The 23236-nt window shown below is 35.4% G+C and overlaps 1 protein-coding gene across 4 annotated transcripts in view; it reads right to left on the reverse strand.

Annotated features, from left to right (window-relative positions):
• The window catches only part of NAALADL2 (N-acetylated alpha-linked acidic dipeptidase like 2), a 1363661-nt gene that overhangs the window by 1093485 nt on the left and 246940 nt on the right, over positions 1-23236 (reverse strand). For 3 of the 4 annotated variants that reach the window (XM_059163438.1, XM_059163439.1, XM_059163441.1), the window contains exon 3: positions 17026-17147. The exons of the other annotated variant lie outside the window; for it this stretch is intronic. The gene's annotated coding sequence lies outside the window, so the exon portion shown is untranslated. The remainder of the gene's footprint in view (positions 1-17025; positions 17148-23236) is intronic. 4 annotated transcript variants of the gene reach the window in all.

A 23236-nucleotide genomic window follows, 5' to 3' on the forward strand; every position in this document is an offset into this window, starting at 1 on the left:
CTCTTACTTTGTTTCTGCTAAAATTACTCCTCAGAGATTTTCCCTTAGCAATTTATAACTACATTCTCTGTCCCAATTATTCTCTGTCCCAATTATTCTGTTATCAATTTACCTTGCTTTTTCATAGCATTTCCCATGACTTGATAGTGTATTACGTAGAGATATATGTATTAATTCACTGTCTATGTCCCCTTCATGTATCTCTTTTCCTACTTGTTACAAGTAAAAGAAGTCCAAAGGGCTGCTTTTCAATCAATTTCAGTTAATTCAAATCTGGTGCTTGGTTACAGGTTCCCATGGCCCTTCTAACTTAATCCTTTCCTTCACTGTCTAGGAAGGCTGCTCACTTGCTAGGGCAGCACTATAGTGTGAGACAAAATAGTGTGAGACAATAGTGTGAGACAAAAATGTGACTCACACAGGTAATTTAAAGTTGGAATCAGACTTAAAATATAATTTATGTATGTCTAATAGGTTTATAGAAATTTAAGGGATTAAAAACCTATTATGAGTCAGCAGATATGCAAAAGGACCATATAAAAATTTCACAACTAAAAATATAATTAAATTAAAAACTCCTTAAGTTTTTAAGCAGTTTAGACAGAGTTGAAGAGGGAACCAGTGAGCTAGAAAATATATATGAAAAAATTATCCACAATCCGGCATAGGCAAGGAAACAGGACATGTGGAAGAGGAAGTAAGACAAAGGGTGGAGAGAGAAAATTAAAAATTGAGTTGGAATGACAAATGAAGAAAGAAAAAACCAAAACACAAAGTTAGAATATGTAAGGAATGAGCATGCTTCAGAACTGATTAACAATACCAACCGAAGACTGAGGAGGTTCAACAATGTCTAAGTAGTGTAAATAAACAAATTTATATCTAGACAGATAACAGTAAAACTGAAGAACAAAGAAATAAACTTAAAAGCAGCCAAAGAAGAGCCTTGCACAATATACATATTCAATGCAATTCCTGTCAAAATTCCGCCAGCATTTTTCACAGAGCTTTTCTGCAGCAAAGGGAACAGTTGACAAAACCAAAAGGCAACCTATGGAATGGGGGATGATATTTGCAAATGTATTATCAGATAAAGGGCTAGTATCCAAAATCTATAAAATTATCAAACTCAATACCCAAAAAAACAAAAAATCCAGTTGAGAAACAGGCAGAAGACATGAACAGGCATTTCTCCAAAGAAGACCTACAAATCGTTGACACATAAAAATGCTCCACATCACTCGGCATCATGGAAATACAAAACAAAACCACAATGATACAGCACCTCATAGCAGTCAGAATGGCTAAAATTAACAAGTTGGTAAACAAGAGATGTTGGCGAGGATGCAGAGAATGGGGACCCCTCTTACACTGTTGGTGGGAATGCAAGCTGGTACAACCACTCTGGAAAACAGTATGGAGGTTCCACAAAAAGTTGAAAATAGAACTACCCAACACAACCCAGTAACTGCACTACTAGGTATTTACCCAAAGGACAAAAACATAGTGATTTGAAAGGGGCACATGCACCCCAAATGTTTATAGCAGTGATGTCCACAACAGCCAAAAATATGGAAAGAGCCCAGGTGTTCATCAACAGATGAATGGAGAAAGAAGAGGTAGTATGTGTGTGTGTGTGTGTGTGTGTGTTGTGTACAACGGAATATTACTCAGCCATCAAAATGAATGTTATCTTGCTGTTTGCCATTATATGGATGGGATTAGATGGTATTATGCTAAGAAATGAGTCAGAGAAAAATACCATATGATTTCATTCATATGTGGAATTTAAGAAACAAAGCAGATGAATGTAAGGAAGGGAAGGAAAGATAAAAATAAGATGAAAATAAAGAGGGAGGCAAACTATAAAGAGATGCTGAACTCTAGGAAACAAACAGGATTGCTAGGGAGGTGAGTGGGGGAAGGGGTGATAGGCATTAAGGACAACACTTGATATAACGAACACTAAGTGTTATATGCAACTGATGAATCACTAAATTCTACCCTGGTAACTAATAGCCTGGCATATGTTTGCTATATTGAGTATTTTTAAAAATTTTTTAATAAAAAAAAAAAAAAGAAAGAAAGAAGGGAAGAGCTTTGCAAAGTGTGTTCCATGAATTGGCATTATCAGCATCACCCAAAAAATAGTTAGAAATTCAAATTCTAGGGCCCTACTCCAGACTCACTAAACAAAATCTCAGGGGGTGGGCACAGAAATCTGACTTTTACTAAGCCAGTGTTTGAGAAGCACTTCAGTAAAATATACACTGTCTAGTCTCATTCATGAATTCCCTGTTTGTGATTTCACCTATTCTCTAAAATTTATTTGTAACTTGCTGTGCTTTTGTTACCATTCAAAAATATATACATGTACACAATAGCAAATTTACATCGACTTATGTATCCATTCTCACCTGAGGTTGGAAAAAGAGACCCTCTGCTTATTTCAGCTCTCATACTGCAAACAAGTGTCCTTTCTGTAGTCTATTTAATGGCACAACTTTTAAAGTTTTGTTGTTGTCGGCTTTTTTTTTGGGGGGGGGTTGTTTGTTTGCTTGTTTTTGCATTTTTGTTCTGTTTTTTTCTGTCTACAATGGTCCCCAAGTGTAGTACTAAAGTGCTGTCTGGTGCTACTAAGTATAAGAAGCTATGCTGTGCCTCATGGAGAACATCCATGTGTTAGATAAGCTTCCTTCGGTCTTGAGTTATAGTGTTGCTGGCCTGAGTCCACTCTTAATGAATCAACAATATAAATTACATAAGGTGTCTTTAAATAGAAACATACATAAAACAAGGTTATGTATTAATTGACTGAGGAAAATGTGACCATAGGCTCCCAGAAACCAATCTTGTATTTCCCCTAGAGTCAATGATTTAGTATTAGCTAATTCTGTGTTCTAATCAAATTTATAAAACATAACTACCATGAAAAATGAGAATCAGCCCATATTAGAAATATTTTTAAAAAGGAACAAAAATACTCAAAAGAAACCAGGAGACAAGAGAAAAAGTAATAATGGTATATTCACTCAATGAAATATAATAGAGATGAACATTAATTACATAATATGCATGATATGTATACTATATAAATAATGTTAATTAATATTATGACATGAATGACAAAGTATAATGTTAAATGAAAAAAAAAAGTTCCAAGATTGGAAATTCAACATGTTCATGAAGTTCAAAGGCATGAAAACTAAACAATGTACTGTTCAAGGAGGCAAACATATGTGTCAAGCTCTAAGGATTAAAAGCAAATAACAAATCCCAAGTGCACTAGGGATAACAAATCCCTAGAGTCCACTGCTAGACTAGAGGAAAACAGAGATATGACAGAGGAGAAGCATTTACATAGAAACTGAATAGTAGACACAGAAGTACTCAGGATACTTTAAAAAATAAAGGAAAAAATTGATTGCATGGTAAACAGTGCAAAGGGTATGCATGACAATTTTTTTTTGAAAAGTAATGGTAATGTGTTACAGTTATCAAATTTGATTGTTAATTTTTATATTTACTTTGCTGGAATGATTTAATAAAAATTTTTAAACAGATACAAATTTTAAGACATTTTGTTTGGAATGCAAATGCAAGAATTATTAACTTGTGGTGAAATGCTGGTTTATAATATTTTACTAAAAGATAAAGACCGTAAGTATAAAGTAACATCATTAAAGAATAATATATTTATTTTGTGACTTAAGGTTTATAAGGCTCTTCCACATGTATTTAAATCTGTTCTCACTTAAACGTATTCTCAGGCATTGTTATTTTTGGATGAAGACTTTTTAAGAAGTTAAGAAAAGCCAAAGCAAAAAAATCTAGGACTTCAAATTCTAAAGTAGTGGTCTTTCAACTATACAGCTGCAGTTATTATAATCCTTAATATCTGTCTGTGTACAGAATGGTTTCAAAACACTTTAAATATTTTTTAAATTGATTTTATATCACGTAATAGCATAAAGCTCCCCTAAGGTGAGTATCAGCCATGACAAAACAAAACATAATATATGCACAGTGTTCATAGAAAATTGAACTGATGACCAAGATCAACATTTTCCCCATGAGCTGGCTAGAGCCTTACCAGAATGAAGCCATCAATGTTCTCACTCTTATATTTTCTCTTTTTAAATATTTTTAAAAATCTAAGATTTCATTAGCCATGGAACTTCAATCTAGTGAAGAGCCCTTTCAGTGATCTTCACAAGTGGTCAATTACCAAGTGTGAACTTTCAACCTTAAGTGTTTTATATGTGGTATCAGAAGATCAGCTTTAAACACCAAAGTGGCTATCAACTTGATCAAGTAATTAGTGCATCGTTCTCTAGTCTATCATGGACAGAATCCAAATACATTGCTTCGAAGATATTCAGTACAATCAGGCCCTTACACTTGAATAACACTAAAGAAAATTTTAATTTCTGCCTGAATTAAAAACATAACACAAAGAGCCATACAATATTTTTCCTTCCTTCCCTTCTCTAGGAGGTTGTCTGTGGACACTTGAATTTACTGTGCTAAATCATATTGTTCTAAGTAAAAGCTTCAGTAAATTGCTGAAAACATTGAAACATAAAGTAAAACTCAGTAGATTTACTGAAAATATTTTTTTCTTCACTTAACATGGTTATACAATGTGTCAATTATCTAGTCATTCAGAATTCTGAGGAAGAAAGAAACAACTTTCTCTATAGAGAATCAGTTGGCTTTCATAATACTCAGAGTATATTTGCATAATAACACTGCTACAGCTGCAAGGTTAAATCCATTAATTTATTGGGAACAGAACAGGCTGTTCTGGTTGGCTGTTGCAAAAATTGCTTTTTGCACTTGTCTTCTCCACCATCAAGTATTTGCTGCGAGCGCACAATTACTGCAGCAAAGCCTATGTTGCCAAGCAAGAAACCTTATTTAACATGGAAAGTGGCGAACACTTCACTTTCTGAAAATGAAAAAAATTAATCCTGAAAAGCTTCCTTATTAACATTTTCTCCTTCTTCTGTTGTTTCATAGGATAACGTATAAGATGACAATTCAGATGAAGGTTAACTAGGTGAACCCATTACTGCAGCAGCTCTCAAGTGCAAATGTCATCCCTAAGCAGTTTCTCTTCATAACAAGAAATAATCTCAAAGCTTCCGTAGATATTTTTTCTCCTATACAATAAATTTAAAAAGAGAATACTTACCTCCAAAAGTCACTAGCTGGAAAAAAAATCTTTTGAAGACCACATTATACACTCAAGAACTGCTATTTAATAAAGGTAAGGCAAGCGTACAGCATTTTTATGAATTCATAGCAAAAATATTTTTAAAAAATAAATGGACAGACCAAAAGTTAAATCACAAAAACTAAATCACAGGAAACAAGAATATTTAATTTTTTAGACAATTTATAAAATGTTTATCTTGTTTAAAAAAAATGCCAGTTATAGATATAAGTAACATGAACTTAAAATTACACCCAGATTACAGCAGACTCTGGAGTGAGAGGAGTCAGACAAAACAGCAGAAACAGTCGGGGGGAGAGAAGAATTAGAAGGGGAGAAAAACGATAGTGTAAAAAATACAGCCTTCCCTTCATCAACCCAGTTATTTGCTTCCCCTACACCTACTCTGGGCCCAGAGTGAATTTTTGAATTTTTACACAAAAAGCTAGCATTCAATAAATACTTTCAGTATTATGTTGGAAATTCTTTAAAAAATACAAAGATCACAAATATATGGGGGGGGGGGGGATGGAAAATTGGGAGGGTGATTAGGTAAATGTGGGACTTTTTCCCTCACAGTTAGGAGGGACATTTTCCCTCAAAACTAAGAACAAATATCACAGTATTTGTATATTTTCAGTACCTACAGTAACAAAGCATTTTTGTGTCTTGGTTTGGAATGCCTGTTTCTCTACCTTTTTAACCTGTCAATTTTCTATTATTCTTTCAAGGCCCAAGTTGAATATATCATCAACCATGAAGCTATCCGAGAATACCACAGTCTAAATCAAATGTTTCTTCTTCCACGTCGCCATAGTATTTATTCTTACTATGAAAAATTTATTATTATTAATTTAGAAATTGAATTTGTATCACAATCAAATTGTAGTTCTTGAAGGAAGAATATGCTATTACGTATTAGCCCCAACACCTTGAATGATTCCATAAAGTAGGCTTGTAAGATCTATTTAGTGATCTATGTTGAAATTCCTTCAGCAAGAAGTATTTTGTTGGCCTAATTCCAGTATGCCAAAATGACTCCTTTATTTTCATAAAAAAATTGTATACACACACTCACACACACATACTCACACCCCATTAATGGAGAGTGGCCATCCTTTAAGGCGGCTCTAATCAATCTAGCAGCCACAGTGATTATTTGAAAGCCTATGTCAGAACATGTCACCACTCTGCTCACAAGTCCACAATAGTTTTCCATTTCAATCAGAGTACAAACCAGAGTTTTTATAATGACCTACAAATCCTTTGCTCCCTCTGACTTTATTTGTTCCCCCTGTCTTCCCACCCCTCTATTTGAGTGACAGTGACATTGTCACTTGGTCTAACCACAGGGACCTTATTCTTGATGTTCTTACTACCTGAAATGCTCTTAGATAACCTCATGATTCACCCCTTCGCTATCAAACATTTACCAAAAATCACCTCAGTAAGGCCTCTCAGCTACCTTATGTAAAATGATGCCCTCTAACACTTCCTATTTTTATCAACTCTTTTCTTCTTAACAAGTATTTCTCCCTAACGTATAATACTCAGAGGCGTCACCATGACACCACCATCAAAGACACTCATTTGTCTCACAAAAATACATAAGCTCCAGAAGGGCAGGGACTTTTTCCTGATTTACTCACTGTTCTATTCTTAAAGAATAGAGTCTGACACATCGTAGGCTCTCAATAAACATGCTGAACATCGATAGAACCAGTAAAATGTTTTGCACATCTTTTGACAAAGTGCCTTTGAGTAAACAGATTTTTGTTGGCATTTGCAGCCCTGTTCTCCTTTTAAGTTTTTTACTCTACTTAAATGGCTATGTTCCAAGGCTGGAGGGTAGAGAACCAAAGGTTAGCTTATTATCCAATGTGGGAGAAAAAAAGTAAACAATGAAATGCACTGTTGTAAGCACTGAGAATATGGGAATCACAGTTGTCTCTTGTTTACCTTCATCACTAAGTTTAGAATATCCTTATATTATTACTTGAATAATGTATACACAAATCAGATAATTCATAAATATATGCACCTCTGTATTCATAGCAGCACTACTCACAACAGTTAGATGGAAGCAATCCATATCCACTGACAGATAAATGTAAAATAGAAAATGGGGTACATATAAACCACGGAATACTATTAAGGCTTAAACAGTAAGGAAGTTCTGTCACGGGCTATAATATCAATGTACCTTGAAGTCATTACACTAATAAAGTAAGCCAATCACAAAAATGCAAATCCTGCCAATTCCACTTATATGAAGAATTTAAATTAGTCAAACTCATAGAAATAAAAAGTAGAATAATGGTTGCCAAGGACTGAGGGTAGGGAGAAATCAGGTGCTGTTGTTCACTGAGTATAGTTCCAGGATTGCAAAATAAAGTTTAAGAGATCTGTTATATGTGAATATATTTAACACAACTATACACTTAAAAATCATTAAGATGATCAATTCTAGTTATATACTTTTTATCACAATCAAGTATTTTTATAAAAGAAGAGAAATGATGGCCAAAGCTCTGCTGTGCCAGAGTTGTATCCATAAATGCATATTTGTGCTTTCAAAGGTTATTTCCACATCGATTTAAAGAAAGCAAATATTACACTCAAATAAAATCATTTAGTGACAACTGGAAACCATAAATTTTAAGCTACCCTTCAAAGGAAATTATCTATAAAGACATTGACTTTTTAAAATTTCAATATATTTTTTTTTCATTTTATTTCTTTTCAGTGTTCCAGAATTCATTGCTTATGCACCACACCCAGTGCTCCATGCAATACATGCTCTCCTTAATACCCACCAGCAGGCTTACCCAACCCTCCCACCCCCTCCCCTCTAAAACCCTCAGTTTGTTCTCAGAGTCCACAGTCTCTCATGGTTTGTCTCCCCCTCCAATTTCTCCCAACTCAATTCTCCTCTCCATCTCCCTATGTCCTCTGTGTTATTCCTTATGCTCCACAAATAAGTGAAACCATATGATAATTGACTCTCTCTGCTTGACTTATTTCACTCATCATAGTCTCCTCCAGTCCCATCCATGTTGATACAAAAGTTGAGTATTCATCCTTTCTGATGGAGGCATAATACTACATTGTATATATGGACCATATCTTCTTTATCCATTCATCTGTTGAAGGGCATCTTAGCTCTTTCCACAGTTTGGTGACTGTGGCTATTGCTGTTATGAACACTGGGGTACAGATGGCCCTTCTTTTCACTACATCTGTGTCTTTGGGGTAAATACCCAGTAGTGCAATTGCAGGGTCATAGGGAAGCTCTATTTTTAATTTCTTAAGGAATCTCTACACTGTTTTCCAAAGTGGCTGCACCAACTTGCATTCCCACCAACAGTGTAAGAGGGTTCCCCTTTCTCCACACCCTCTCCAACACATGTTGTTTACTGTCTTATTAAGACATTGACTTTCTTAAAAATAATAAATTTTATACTGGAGTATAGTTATCTTTAAATTAGAGAATATACTGTAGTTGTTTCAGAAATAACAATTGAATAATTATAAACACTTAATACTTTTATTTCACTTTTAATGCTTGCAAATAGTTGAAAATCATTTGTGTACATGCTCTTAATATTGGCAATCATAGTACATCTATGATTACTGTGTAGACACAGTTTAATGAGAATGTTAATTATCAAAATCTTTGTTTGACTTAATAAAAGTATCTGATACCTATATGCTATTTTGCTGTTACATGCTAATTATATCCAAATAAAAATCAGGGTATATTGTGTATTTTCCTTTATATAAACATGCTGTAAATTGAACTGTGTCTTCTCAAAAGATATTTTGAAGTCCCAACTCCCAATAACTATGAATATGACCTTATTTGAAGAAGGGTCTCCACAGATGTAATCAAGTTAAGTCAAAGTCATATTGGTTCAGGGCGGCCCTAAATCCAATGACTAGTAGCATTATAAGAGAAATTTGGACACAGAAAGCATTTCATGTGAAGACAAAGATTAGAGTGATGCATCTACAAACCAAGAATGCCAACGATTGCCAGCAACCAAGAGAGTATAAGACAGGCATTGAACAGATTCTCCTTCAGAGGCTCCAGTGGGAATCTTCTCTGCCAACAACCCAGTTTTGGACTTCTAGCTTCTCAACTGTGAGAGAGTAAAGTTCTGTTGTTCTAAACCATCCAATCTGTGGTAATTGATGGAGCCTCTCCAGGAAGCTAAAACAGAGATATGTGCATATGCAAAGGAGCAAAATTTGCATGAAGGAACATGGACATTTGAATTTCACAAACCTGGTTTCAAACTTTACTTCACTGAAGATTTGTACTATGATACTGAGCAAGATACTGACATCTACTTTCTCCTGTAAAACTGCAATAATTGCACTGTGAAGATTAATTGAAATAATATATAAAGACCAGAATATGCCACAGGAGGAGTTCAACAAATAAAAGTAACAATACCTGACATTAGAGCTGGGTTGCATATATTATGCCCCAATGTACAAATACTTTTAGTTAACTTCATATTTTTGTCATGTTCAACATAGAAAACCAGCTTTTTAAGGAAGATATATATAAAATAAGATCATTTGCCTAAAATTCATATCCTACTAATGCAAAGTGGATAGGATTGCAAACACCCATACATGTGCTTTCAATGACCACTTTGATTATCCACATGCTATATTATTATAAAAATGGACTATGTCCTTGGCTCTGATCATAACTCATTTCTATAGAATATTTTTTTCATGTGACAGTAGAGCTGCTTTCCATTATAATACTTATTTAAACTTGAACATTAACAACAGCTTATAGATCATGGTGGGTTCAGGATTCAATATTTTAGGATGATCTATAGAAAAGTAAATGTAACTTTTATTACCACAGATTTGGAAAGTCAATGACAAATTCAAGTATCTCTATAGAAATATGTATAGAAGAGTGAATGAATGATCTAGAAAGCAAGACAAATGGGAAATGGTTCTGAGAACAAGGTTCAGCCTTCAGACACAGACTCTAGAGAGCACAAGAGGGATAGCTCTGTTCAAATATGTGAAGGTTCAACTGATAGGAAAGAGTATCAATATACCCTGCATTGTTCAAAAAACAGTATTTGGGTTATCAGACCAAATTATGAAAAGGTAGATTTTGAATCAGTTAAGAAGGCGTTTTATAACAATTTGGGCTCTTCCCAGATGGAAGGGGCTGCCTTGAACTGAGATATTTCTGAAAAAGTTGTATCATCATCTGCCAATGCTACCATATGGCTGGGGTAGGGATTTCCACAATTTCATAGCTTTTTAGGTTAAGAGCAGCAAAACTTTTTTTGGTAGCTAACTTGAAGGAATATAAACTTTCCAACAATGGATTATTACACTGCAAATCCGTTGATAAAGTTTGCCTTTCTGGACTCAAAAGTTAAATTTCAAAAGATGCCCAATAAACATAGGAAAGGTTGATCTATCTCATTAGCTATCCTGAACAACAATAACAATAACAAAAAAACACTCTCACCCACCAGAATGGCTAACATTAAAGATTGACAATACCAAGTGTTTATAAGGAAATGTTGTGATGGGAAGCATGATATATCATTGTCAGGTATGTAAAATTTAACATCCATTTTGGAAAACCTCCTGATTTCTACTAAATTTGAAAATACACATATTGTATAGCCTAACACTCTATGTATATATTTCCCACCAAAATTCATAATATTAACTAAAAGACATGAGTATAAATACCCACCACATTAATATTCATAGAAACAATCAAAAAGCTGTCAACAACATAAATTGACACAGTTTTTCCAATGGAATATGTAATAATGAAAACAAATGGACTACTGATCCAGGAGAAATATAAGTGAATCTCAGTAACAATTTTGAACAAAAAATTTAGACACAAAAAAGGCATATACAGTATCATTCCTTTTTCATTTTAATAAAGTTCAATAAAAGGTGTATCTAATCTATGTTGTTAAAAATCAGGATAAATTGCTACCTTTGGTGATTTCTAGAGTAATAATATTCTACCTTCTGACAGGTAGAGAATTCATGGTATAATCTTTATCCTGAAAAGAAAATTCCTCAATCTTTAACATTTTTAATTGGCATACTTTATGGATGTTGTGCTTCAGTAAAATATTTAGTTTTTTAAAAAGTTAATTTGCTATCTATGAAATAAGAATATATGCAGAAATCCAGAAAATGATTACTATACCTTCTCATCTAATCCCAAGGGAGTTTAGTAAAGACATTTAAATTCCTTGCACAGTGTTGCTTATAGAGACTATTAGAGCCCAAAGAAAACATAGACATTTTCTGCCCCAAATTCATGAATGAGGGCTACATCATACAGAAAGAAATTGAGTCCTAAAGGAGCAATCTTCCCTCAATTCAGTCAATAACTTGATACAGAGCAAGGCCCAGAATCTAGGTACGTGACCCCATGCCTAATGAGATCCTTATGCACTGGAAATCCAGGATTTTCCTTCCATAACCATAGGGCTATCAGTCTCTTTTATTTTCTTACTATTAGCCAAAAATCTCTACATAAGGGTCATAATTCCAAGGAAAATACCCTTCCCTAAATTTGTGTATCAGCTAATTTTAATTTCCTCTTTCTTCCAAGTCTACTGAGAATTAGTGCATAAATGTTCAAAACATGGACACAATTTCCACAAGACTGAGTTTAGAGTCTACCTGAAATGAAAACTGGTACTGATATTTACAAAATGAAAACAAGCAAGCCAGCCTTGTGGCTCAGCAACTGAACGTTCTGCTATGGTACAAGTTGTTTGGCACGTTATAAATTCCTCGGTCTTAAGCTCTGAAAGACAGAATGAAGACCTAGGGGACTTTGTTGGCTCCAGTGATCTATCAAATAACTTGAAGAGCTGAAAAAATTTGCATCATTTGGCATATATAATGCCAAATACACTCAACTCAGGGAGATAGTAAATCAATATTCCCCTTAAATTACGAGACAATACAGCAACAGCACAGCACCTGCCAAAGATAAGAGCACCACACAGAATTATCATGCAACCCAAATACCAGAAACTAAACATTCAGATCATTAAACTGCCCACCGTGACACACTAAATGGATAGCATGTATAACATATACATATAAACATTTAAAAACACATACAATATTTAACCGATGCCACCAAAAAAGGCACTTTATATTAATACAATGTCTAAGAATGAAATATTTATGTTCATATCAATTGATGTTAATATTTGAAAGTAGTCATTAAAAATCCTTAATTGCTTATTGGTATGAGACTATGCTTCTAAAACTCCATTAAAAGATTCTCATAGTTCATGATTTATGTATTGATGAAGTGTTAGAGTCAATGTGAGACTATTTGCTTAGCCACAATTCAGTGCTCTTATACTCATTATGTCAAGTGGTCGTAGGAATATGTAATGCAAGACTGAGTTTGGGGGGGTAATAAAATATTTAAGAGATATGAAGAAGTAGTGCCATTTTATTAATCATTTTAATTTAGATTTTACATGTATTTTTCCATTCCATTATGACTACTATCTTTGATTTTACAGTATTTTCTCAGTAATGGTGTATTTTTTGTCACATTTCACTGAGGTTAGCTGAAATGCATCTGGCCAACATGGTAAATATTGTAAACAAAGGTCTCTATTACTTTTTACCATTATTTGCATAACTGGAAAAATATATATGTTCAGGAAAACAATATAAAGACTTAGATCCATTTCATCTTATTTGTACTTTACTCACTGTTAAAAAGTTCAATGTAACTTCAATGGGAAAGCGTGGTCTTTTTCCCATAATAGGCTATTTAGATAGACATTCAATTCTCATTTTTTCAAGGTATGTTTGTTAGTTAAGGGCAATGTAATATATAGTTAAACAATATTAATTTAGACAAAATATTTGTAAGGCATTTTTGTTATTTAATATTAAAATTTGCTATAGAAAAGCACCTAATGTGATAGCAATATAGCTTTACAAAAAAAATCTCTTGCTTTATTATATGAATATAGTCTATGTAAAACATAGAGATATAAGTACATAATACATGCAGATCCACTTAAAAGATTATGAAGATTGTGCCTGGAACAATTTCAAGGGATACTATCCACTTACTGCCTTCTATATATTGCCCAACTGTAATAGCACAGAGAATACCCAACATGGCCCTACACAATGCCCTAAATAAGCACCACAGCAAATAATTATAATGTAATAAAAATACAGTCAACCTAAATTTTTCATGAAAGGAATTTCTGCACACCTTATAAAATTAGGATTTTGACTCAGTTTTTATACAATGAGATGGTTTGTAGGAAAGCAATCTATTTCCAAGTTTTATAACAGGAATGTTTTTGTTAAGTCTAGTCTGGTTATCTTGCCTCACTCAACACTACTGGGACAAATATTTCTTTTTTTTTTATTTTTTTATAAACATATAATGTATTATTAGCCCCAGGGGGTACAGGTCCGTGAATTGCCAGGTTTATATACATCACCGCACTCACCACAGCACATACCCTCCCCAGTGTCCGTAACCCCACCACCCTCTCCCTATACCCCTCTCTCCAGCCCCCTCAGTTTGTTTTGTGACATTAAGAGTCTCTTTTGGTTTGTCTCCCTCCTAATCGCATCTTGTTTCATTTATTCTTTTCCTACCTCCCAACTCCCCCTCCCCCATTGCATCTCCACATATTTCTTTGCAACTCAATAGACCTCAGGACACAACCCCATTTCTGCAATGAATTGGTATTATTAATAACCATGAGTCATCTAGAAAAGGTTAAATTATGATTTAAGTTTTCTGATTCATAAGGAAAGGGAGTGTGATAAAGTTGTTCAAAATTTCTCCTGTGAGTCCTCATAAAGGAGAAACTAATTTTGATGATCTCCTCAATAACTTTTTTATAATAACAGAAGGAAATTTTATCCTGCTTATACTCTTCATTTCAAGCTAAGACCAAGGAGTTCAGTAAAAGTGTTTCTAAGAACATAGCTTTATCTGAGCTGAAGTTTAAGATATTAGCTATAAAATAATCCCAACTGAGAGCATATACTGTGTTTACCCTATAGAAGATACTCGAAGCTTATAATATAGAAGCTTATGATAAATTAACTTCTTTAATCTTCAAAATATCCCTAATTTTGTCTTATTTTTATTTCTACAGTAGAGATAAGGAAACAGGCTTTTTCTGAGATTGAGCAATAGCCCAATGTGTCACTATGTCTTCAGGTCTCACCTTGGGGGAGAGGAAATACAAGTATTACCGAAAGACGTCGGGGCTCCTTGCAGGAACTCCACATGTTCCCACCCTTTAGATATGTCCTGTCCATGTGGGGTTCCTTCTCGCTCTAAGTCACCACAGTAAAGAGCTACTAAGTAGAAAATGTTCTCTCTCTCCAGGGTGTTAGTTAAGAAAAAAGTTCGAATCAGCACCAATAAACCAAAAGAATTAAACTGCATATCCTTCAAATAATTACCATATAATATTAAGTAACTTACTCACAGAAATTGGGTAGTTATGAATTCAGCAATATTTTCTAAGAGTGGAATATAACATTCTATATTATTGATGAAAAATCAAGTAAGTGGACTCTGGGGTTGATATTAAAGACTTTTAATCTAAACCCATCCTGAAGAGATGCCACCTAAGGAAATAACTATGGGCAAGGCCAAGATTTACCTCATAAAATAATTATATATTATGTTCCAACCACAAACAAATGAACAATTTAGGTGCCAAAGACCTTAATGAAGCGGAGTCTTCCTATTTAAGCATAGTTAATTGAAAATGAGTCCTCTATACATGCAGAGGCTACACTTTTCCCTATCAAATAACCATCAATAATGGTACCATTTTTACCCTGTATGTAAGTGTTTCAATATTGATTTTCCTGACAGTTCTAAATAATGCTTTCCTATTAATAACCTAGAAGAATTACAGGCTCAAACATAATAATTCTTTTAAGATAAACTAATTATGTTTATAAAAAGGTCTCTAGGTCAATGGCTTTTTATTTAATATAGGATATTATAGCCCTTACTCCAAAAATGAATACACTTTCCTAGTTTTAATAAGGCAAAAATATATCCTTCCTGTTTGTTGAAAAAGTACAGTGTTTTCTTAATGACTAATTTCAGATGAATTTCTATTATGAATGCAGACAGAATAAAAAACATCCAAAAATTAACTCTTGACATTATACATGAAATTATTGATATAGCATTCCCTCACATCATCAGAGATGCAGTATATGGTAATAAAATGAGAATAAAGACCTTTCCAAACTGACATTAAAAACCAGACTACAAATGTTTAACAAATATTATGATTTTGAATAAATCACTCTATCTTGGTGACTTGGTTTTCTATATCTAATGAATATAAATAACTTTCCAATGTAAAAATGAACACAATCAGAGTATCTTAAGATCCTGTAAGAAAAAAAATGCATATATTAACACTGAATAAGTTAACCTTATTCAGTGAAAATTACATTCTGTCAGTCAAAAAAGATAACAAAAAAATACTAAGGAGAGGTATTTGACTAATAGTGTAACTAAATTCATAAACATCATTTAAATAAAGTTTCCTTCTCTTAATCTTTTTGAAAATAGTTAAAACATTATTATATACATTTGAATATAAAATTAGAAAGGATTCTAGAAACATAGCTACATATTACACTTCTAATGGCCTAGAAAAGGCATTTTTTTTTAATGCAAAGGCTTGTTGTAGCCTGGATATTCAGATTCTTACATTCAAAATTCTGTCTCAAGAAGAAAAACTGAATACCAATGGTTGCAAGCAAAGTCCCAGAAGTGAACAGAGGATGCATTAGAGAGAGGTAAGGGTAGCATAAGGGAAGCAACAGTGAAGCATCACAAGGACTAATGACAATAGGAAGCCCTTGGGCTTTAAAGGGGGCAAGGAGAGGGGCAGTGTTATTGGAACATAATTAAGAGTGAGAGCTGGAGGGGATGTGGAGAAAGGGGAACCCTCTTACACTGTTGGTGGGAATGCAAGTTGGTGCAGCCTCTTTGGAGAACAGTGTGGAGATTCCTCAAGAAATTAAAAATAGAACTTCCCTATGACACTGCCATTGCACTCCTGAGTATTTACCCCAAAGATACAGATGTAGTGAAAAGAAGGGCCATCTGTACCCCAATGTTTATAGCAGCAATGGCCACGGTCGCCAAACTGGAAAGAACCAAAATGCCCTTCAACGGATGAATGGATAAGGAAGATGTGGTCCATATACACTATGGAGTATTATGCCTCCATCAGAAAGGACGAATACCCAACTTTTGTAGCAACATGGACGGGACTGGAAGAGATTATGCTGAGTGAAATAAGTCAAGCAGAGAGAGTCAATTATCATATGGTTTCACTTATTTGTGGAGCATAACAAATAGCATGGAGGACAAGGGGAGTTAGAGAGGAGAAGGGAGTTGGGGGAAATTGGAAGGGGAGGTCAACCATGAGAGACTATGGACTCTGAAAAACAATCTGAGGGTTTTGAAGGGGAGGGTGGTGGGAGGTCAGGGTACGAGATGGTGGGTATTATAGAGGGCACAGATTGCATGGAGCACTGGGTGTGGTACAAAAATAATGAATACTGTTATGCTGAAAATAAAAATAAATTAAAAAAAAAAGAGTGAGGGCTCTTGAAATGGGACCACATGACAAGAGAGTGGCCATAGGTAGAAGAGTTTGCTTTCATCTGTCAAATATAGCCCCATAAGGGTTAATGATAAACATCCTGAGTGCTTTCTTAATACTCACCAAATTCTTGCTTCCCTTTTCCACTGGCTGAACCCAGCAGAGCGAGAAGGCTAGTGAGCAGATGATGCAGTTCCTTAAGCTCAGTCTCTTAGGATACAGAGCATGCGGAGAGGAGAATGGATCTGAAGAGGCAAACAAGAAACCTGCATATTTATACTGTAATAACTGTTAAGCTGGAATCTGAGAAAAAAAAAACAACAACCTGCCATTGCCATTACCCTTTAAGGATTCAATCTTGTAAGCAGTCGATAGACATTTGAGCTGTTTCCATAATTTGGCTATTATAGATTATGCTGCTATAAACATCGGATGCATGTATCCCTTTGAATTAGTATGTTTGCTTTCTTTAGGTAAATACTTAGTAGTGTAATTACTAAGTAGGGTGGTCCTCTTTTTAACTATTTGAGGAGCCTCCATACTGTTTCCCAGAGTGGCTGTGCCAGTTGGCATTCACACCAACAGGGCAAGAAGTTCCCCTTTCTTTATATCCTCACCAATAACTTTCTTGTGTTATTGATTCGGTCATTCTCACAGGTGAGACAACTACACTGTAGTTTTTTTTTTTTTTTCTGTGCATATATTTTATTTTTTTTAATTTTTTACTTTTTATAAACATATATTTTTATCCCCAGGGGTACAGGTCTGTGAATCACCAGGTTTACACACTTCACAGCACTCACCAAAGCACATACCCTCCCCAATGTCCATAATCCCACCCCCTTCTCCCAAACCCCCTCCCCCCAGCAACCCTCAGTTTGTTTTGTGAGATTAAGAGTCACTTATGGTTTGTCTCCCTCCCAATCCCATCTTGTTTCATTTATTCTTCTCGTACCCACTTAAGCCCCCATGTTGCATCACCACTTCCTCATATCAGGGAGATCATATGATAGTTGTCTTTCTCTCCTTGACTTATTTTGCTAAGCATGATACGCTCTAGTTCCATTCATGTTGGCGCAAATGGCAAGATTTCATTTCTTTTGATGGCTGCATAGTATTCCATTGTGTATATATACCACACATTCTTGATCCATTCATCTGTTGATGGACATCTAGGTTCTTTCCATAGTTTGGCTATTGTGGACATTGCTGCTATAAACATTCAGGTGCATGTGCCCCTTTGGATCACTACGTTTGTATCTTTAGGGTAAATACCCAATAGTGCAATTGCTGGGTGATAGGGCAGTTCTATTTTAAACATTTGGAGGAACCTCCATGCTGTATTCCAGAGTGGCTGCACCAGCTTGCATTCCCACCAACATTGTAGGAGGGTTCCCCTTTCTCCGCATCCTCGCCAGCATCTGTCATTTCCTGACTTGTTCATTTTAGCCATTCTGACTGGTGTGAGGTGATATCTCATTGTGGTTTTGATTTGTATTTCCCTGATGCCGAGTGATATGGAGCACTTTTTCATGTGTCTGTTGGCCATCTGGATGTCTTCTTTGCAGAAATGTCTGCTCATGTCCTCTGCCCATTTCTTGATTGGATTATTTGTTCTTTGGGTGTTGAGTTTGCTAAGTTCTTTATAGATTCTGGACACTAGTCCTTTATCTCATATGTCGTTTGCAAATATCTTCTCCCATTCTGTCGGTTGTCTTTTGATTTTGTTAACTGTTTCCTTTGCTGTGCAAAAGCTTTTGATCTTGATGAAATCCCAATAGTTCATTTTTGCCCTTGCTTCCCTTGCCTTTGGCGTTGTTCCTAGGAAGATGTTGCTGCAGCTGAGGTTGAAGAGGTTGCTGCCTGTGTTCTCTTCAAGGATTTTGATGGATTCCTTTCGCATATTGGGGTCCTTCATCCATTTTGAGTCTATTTTTGTGTGTGGTGTAAAGAAGTGGTCCAATTTCATTTTTCTGCATGTGGCTGTCCAATTTTCCCAGTACCATTTATTGAAGAGGCTGTCTTTTTTCCATTGGACATTCTTTCCTGCTTTGTCGAAGATTAGTTGACTGTAGAGTTGAGGGTCTATTTCTGGGCTCTCTATTCTGTTCCATTGATCTATGTGTCTGTTTTTGTGCCAGTACCATGCTGTCTTGATGATGACAGCTTTGTAATAGAGCTTGAAGTCCAGAATTGTGATGCCACCAACGTTGGCTTTCTTTTTCAATATCCCTTTGGCTATTCGAGGTCTTTTCTGGTTCCATATAAATTTTAGAATTGTTTGTTCCATTTCTTTGAAAAAGATGGATGGTACTTTGATAGGAATTGCATTAAATGTGTAGATTGCTTTAGGTAGCATAGACATTTTCACAATATTTATTCTTCCAATCCAGGAGCATGGAACATTTTTCCATTTCTTTTTGTCTTCCTCAATTTCTTTCATGAGTACTTTATAGTTTTCTGAGTATAGATTCTGTGTCTCTTTGGTTAGGTTTATTCTTAGGTATCTTATGGTTTTGGGTGCAATTGTAAATGGGATGGACTCCTTAATTTCTCTTGGTTCTGTCTTGCTGTTGGTGTAGAGAAATGCAACTGATTTCTGGGCGTTGATTTTATATCCTGACACTTTACTGAATTCCTGTATAAGTTCTAGCAGTTTTGGAGTGGAGTCTTTTGGGTTTTCCACATATAGTATCATATCATCTGTGAAGAGTGATAATTTGACTTCTTCTTTGCCGATTTGGATGCCTTTAATTTCCTTTTGTTGTCTGATTGCTGAGGCTAGGACCTCTAGTACTATGTTGAATAGCAGTGGTGATAATGGACATCCCTGCCGTGTTCCTGACCTTAGCGGAAAAGCTTTCAGTTTTTCTCCATTGAGAATGATATTTGCGGTGGGTTTTTCATAGATGGCTTTGATGATATTGAGGTATGTGCCCTCTATCCCTACACTTTGAAGAGTTTTGATCAGGAAGGGATGCTGTGGTTTGTCAAATGCTTTTTCAGCATCTATTGAGAGTATCATATGGTTCTTGTTTTTTCTTTTATTGATGTGTTGTATCACATTGACTGATTTGCGGATGTTGAACCAACCTTGCAGCCCTGGAATAAATCCCACTTGGTCGTGGTGAATAATCCTTTTAATGTACTGTTGAATCCTATTGGCTAGTATTTTGTTGAGTATTTTCGCATCTGTGTTCATCAAGGATATCGGTCTATAGCTCTCTTTTTTGATGGCATCCTTGTCTGGTTTGGGGATCAAGGTGATGCTGGCCTCATAAAATGAGTTTGGAAGTTTTCCTTCCATTTCTATTTTTGGGAACAGTTTCAAGAGAATAGGAATTAGTTCTTCTTTAAATGTTTGGTAGAATTCCCCGGGAAGCCGTCTGGCCCTGGGATTTTGTTTGTTTGGCGATTTTTAATGACTGTTTCAATCTCCTTACTGGTTATGGGTCTGTTCAGGCTTTCTACTTCTTCCTGGTTCAGTTGTGGTAGTTTATATGTTTCTAGGAATGCATCCATTTCTTCCAGATTGTCAAATTTGTTGGCGTAGAGTTGCTCAAGTATGTTCTTATAATAGTTTGTATTTCTCTGGTGTTAGTTGTGATCTCTCCTCTTTCATTCATGATTTTATTTATTTGGGTCCTTTCTCTTTTCTTTTTGATAAGTCGGGTCAGGGGTTTATCAATTTTATTAATTCTTTCAAAGAACCAGCTCCTAGTTTCGTTGATTTGCTCTATTGTCTTTTTGGTTTCTATTTCATTGATTTCTGCTCTGATCTTTATGATTTCTCTTCTCCTGCTGGGCTTAGGGATTCTTTCTTGTTCTTTCTCCAGCTCCTTTAGATGAAGGGTTAGGTTGTGTACCTGAGAACTTTCTTGTTTCTTGAGAAAGGCTTGTACCGCTATATATTTTCCTCTCAGGACTGCCTTTGTTGTGTCCCACAGATTTTGAACCGTTGTATTTTCATTATCATTTGTTTCCATGATTTTTTTCAATTCTTCTTTAATTTCCCAGTTGACCCATTCATTCTTTAGAAGGATGCTGTTTAGTCTCCATGTATTTGGGTTCTTTCCAAACTTCCTTTTGTGGTTGAGTTCTAGCTTTAGAGCATTGTGGTCTGAAAATATGCAGGGAATGATGCCAATCTTTTGATACCGGTTGAGTCCTGATTTAGGACCGAGGATGTGATCTATTCTGGAGAATGTTCCATGTGCACTAGAGAAGAATGTGTAATCTGTTGTTTTGGGATGAAATGTTCTGAATATATCTGTGATGTCCATCTGGTCCAGTGTGTCCTTTAAGGCCTTTATTTCCTTGCTGATCTTTTGCTTGGATGATCTGTCCATTTCAGTGAGGGGAGTGTTAAAGTCCCCTACTATTATTGTATTATTGTTGATGTGTTTCTTTGATTTTGTTATTAATTGGTTTATATAGTTGGCTGCTCCCACGTTGGGGGCATAGATTTTAAAATTGTTAGATCTTCTTGTTGGACAGACCCTTTGAGTATGATATAGTGTCCTTCCTCATCTCTTATTATAGTCTTTGGCTTAAAATCTAATTAATCTGACATAAGGATTGCCACTCCTGCTTTCTTCTGATGTCCATTAGCATGGTAAATTCTTTTCCACCCCCTCACTTTAAATCTGGAGGTGTCTTCGGGCTTAAAATGAGTTTCTTGGAGGCAACATATAGATGGGTTTTGTTTTTTTATCCATTCTGATACCCTGTGTCTTTTGACAGGGGTGTTTAGCCTATTAACATTCAGGGTAACTATTGAGAGATATGAATTTAGTGCTATTGTATTGCCTGTAAGGTGACTGTTACTGTATATGGTCTCTGTTCCTTTCTGATCTACCACTTGTAGGCTCTCTCTTTGCTTAGAGGACCCCTTTCAGTATTTCCTGTAGAGCTGGTTTGGTGTTTGCAAATTCTTTCAGTTTTTGTTTGTCCTGGAAGCTTTTAATCTCTCCTTCTATTTTCAATGATAGCCTAGCTGGATATAGTATTCTTGGCTGCATGTTTTTCTCATTTAGTGCTCTGAAAATATCATGCCAGCTCTTTCTGGCCTGCCAGGTCTCTGTGGATAAGTCAGCTGCCAATCTAATATTTTTACCATTGTATGTTACAGACTTCTTTTCCCGGGCTGCTTTCAGGATTTTCTCTTTGTCACTGAGACTTGTAAATTTTACTATGAGGTGACGGGGTGTGGGCCTACTCTTATTGATTTTGAGGGGCATTCTCTGAACCTCCTGAATTTTGATGCTGATTCCCTTTGCCATATTGGGGAAATTCTCCCCAATAATTCTCTCCAGTATCCCTTCTACTCCCCTCTCTCTTTCTTCTTCTTCTGGAATCCCAATTATTATAATGTTGTTTCATCTTATGGTGTCACTTATCTCTCGAATTCTCCCCTCGTGGTCCAGTAGCTGTTTGTCCCTCTTTTGCTCAGCTTCTTTATTCGCTGTCATTTGGTCTTCTATATCACTAATTCTTTCTTCTGCCTCACTTATCCTAGCAGTGAGAGCCTCCATTTTTGATTGCACCTCATTAATACCTTTTTTGATTTCAACTTGGTTAGATTTTAGTTCTTTTATTTCTCCAGAAAGGGCTTTTATATCTCTCGAGAGAGTTTCTCTAATATCTTCCATGCCTTTTTCGAGCCCGGCTAGAACCTTGAGAATTGTCATTCTGAACTCTAGATCTGACATATTACCAATGTCTGTATTGATTAGGTCCCTAGCCTTTGGTACTGCCTCTTGTTCTTTTTTTTTTGTGTTGAATTTTTCCGTCTTGTCATTTTGTCCAGATAAGAGTATATGAAGGAGCAAGTAAAATACTAAAAGGGTGGCAACAACCCCAGGAAAATATGCTTTAACCAAATTAGAAGAAATCCCAAATCTTGAGGGGGGAGAAAAGGGATAAAAAGAGCCTCAAAAAGGAAGAAAGAAAAGAAAAAAAAGAAAAGAATTTTTAAAAAGGAAAATAAGAAAAATATTATAACGAAAAAATATATATGTTAAACTAGTTTAAAAACGTTAAAAAAGAAAAAGGTAAAAGTTAAAAAAAATTTAACCAGAAGGCGAGAAAAAAAAAAACAAAAAATGAAAAAGAAAAAAATTAAATTAACTGCAAGACTAAAAAAAATCACAGGGAAAAAGCCATGAGTTCTGTGCTTTGCTTTCTCCTCCTCTGGAATTCTGCTGCTCTCCTTGGTATTGAAACCGCACTCCTTGGTAGGTGAACTTGGTCTCAGTTGGATTTCTTGTTGATCTTCTGGGGGAGGGGCCTGGTGTAGTGATTCTCAAGTGTCTTTGCCCCTGGCGGAATTGCA

Source organism: Mustela lutreola, chromosome 2, assembly GCF_030435805.1.
Source record: "Mustela lutreola isolate mMusLut2 chromosome 2, mMusLut2.pri, whole genome shotgun sequence".
Classification (NCBI taxonomy): domain Eukaryota; kingdom Metazoa; phylum Chordata; class Mammalia; order Carnivora; family Mustelidae; genus Mustela; species Mustela lutreola.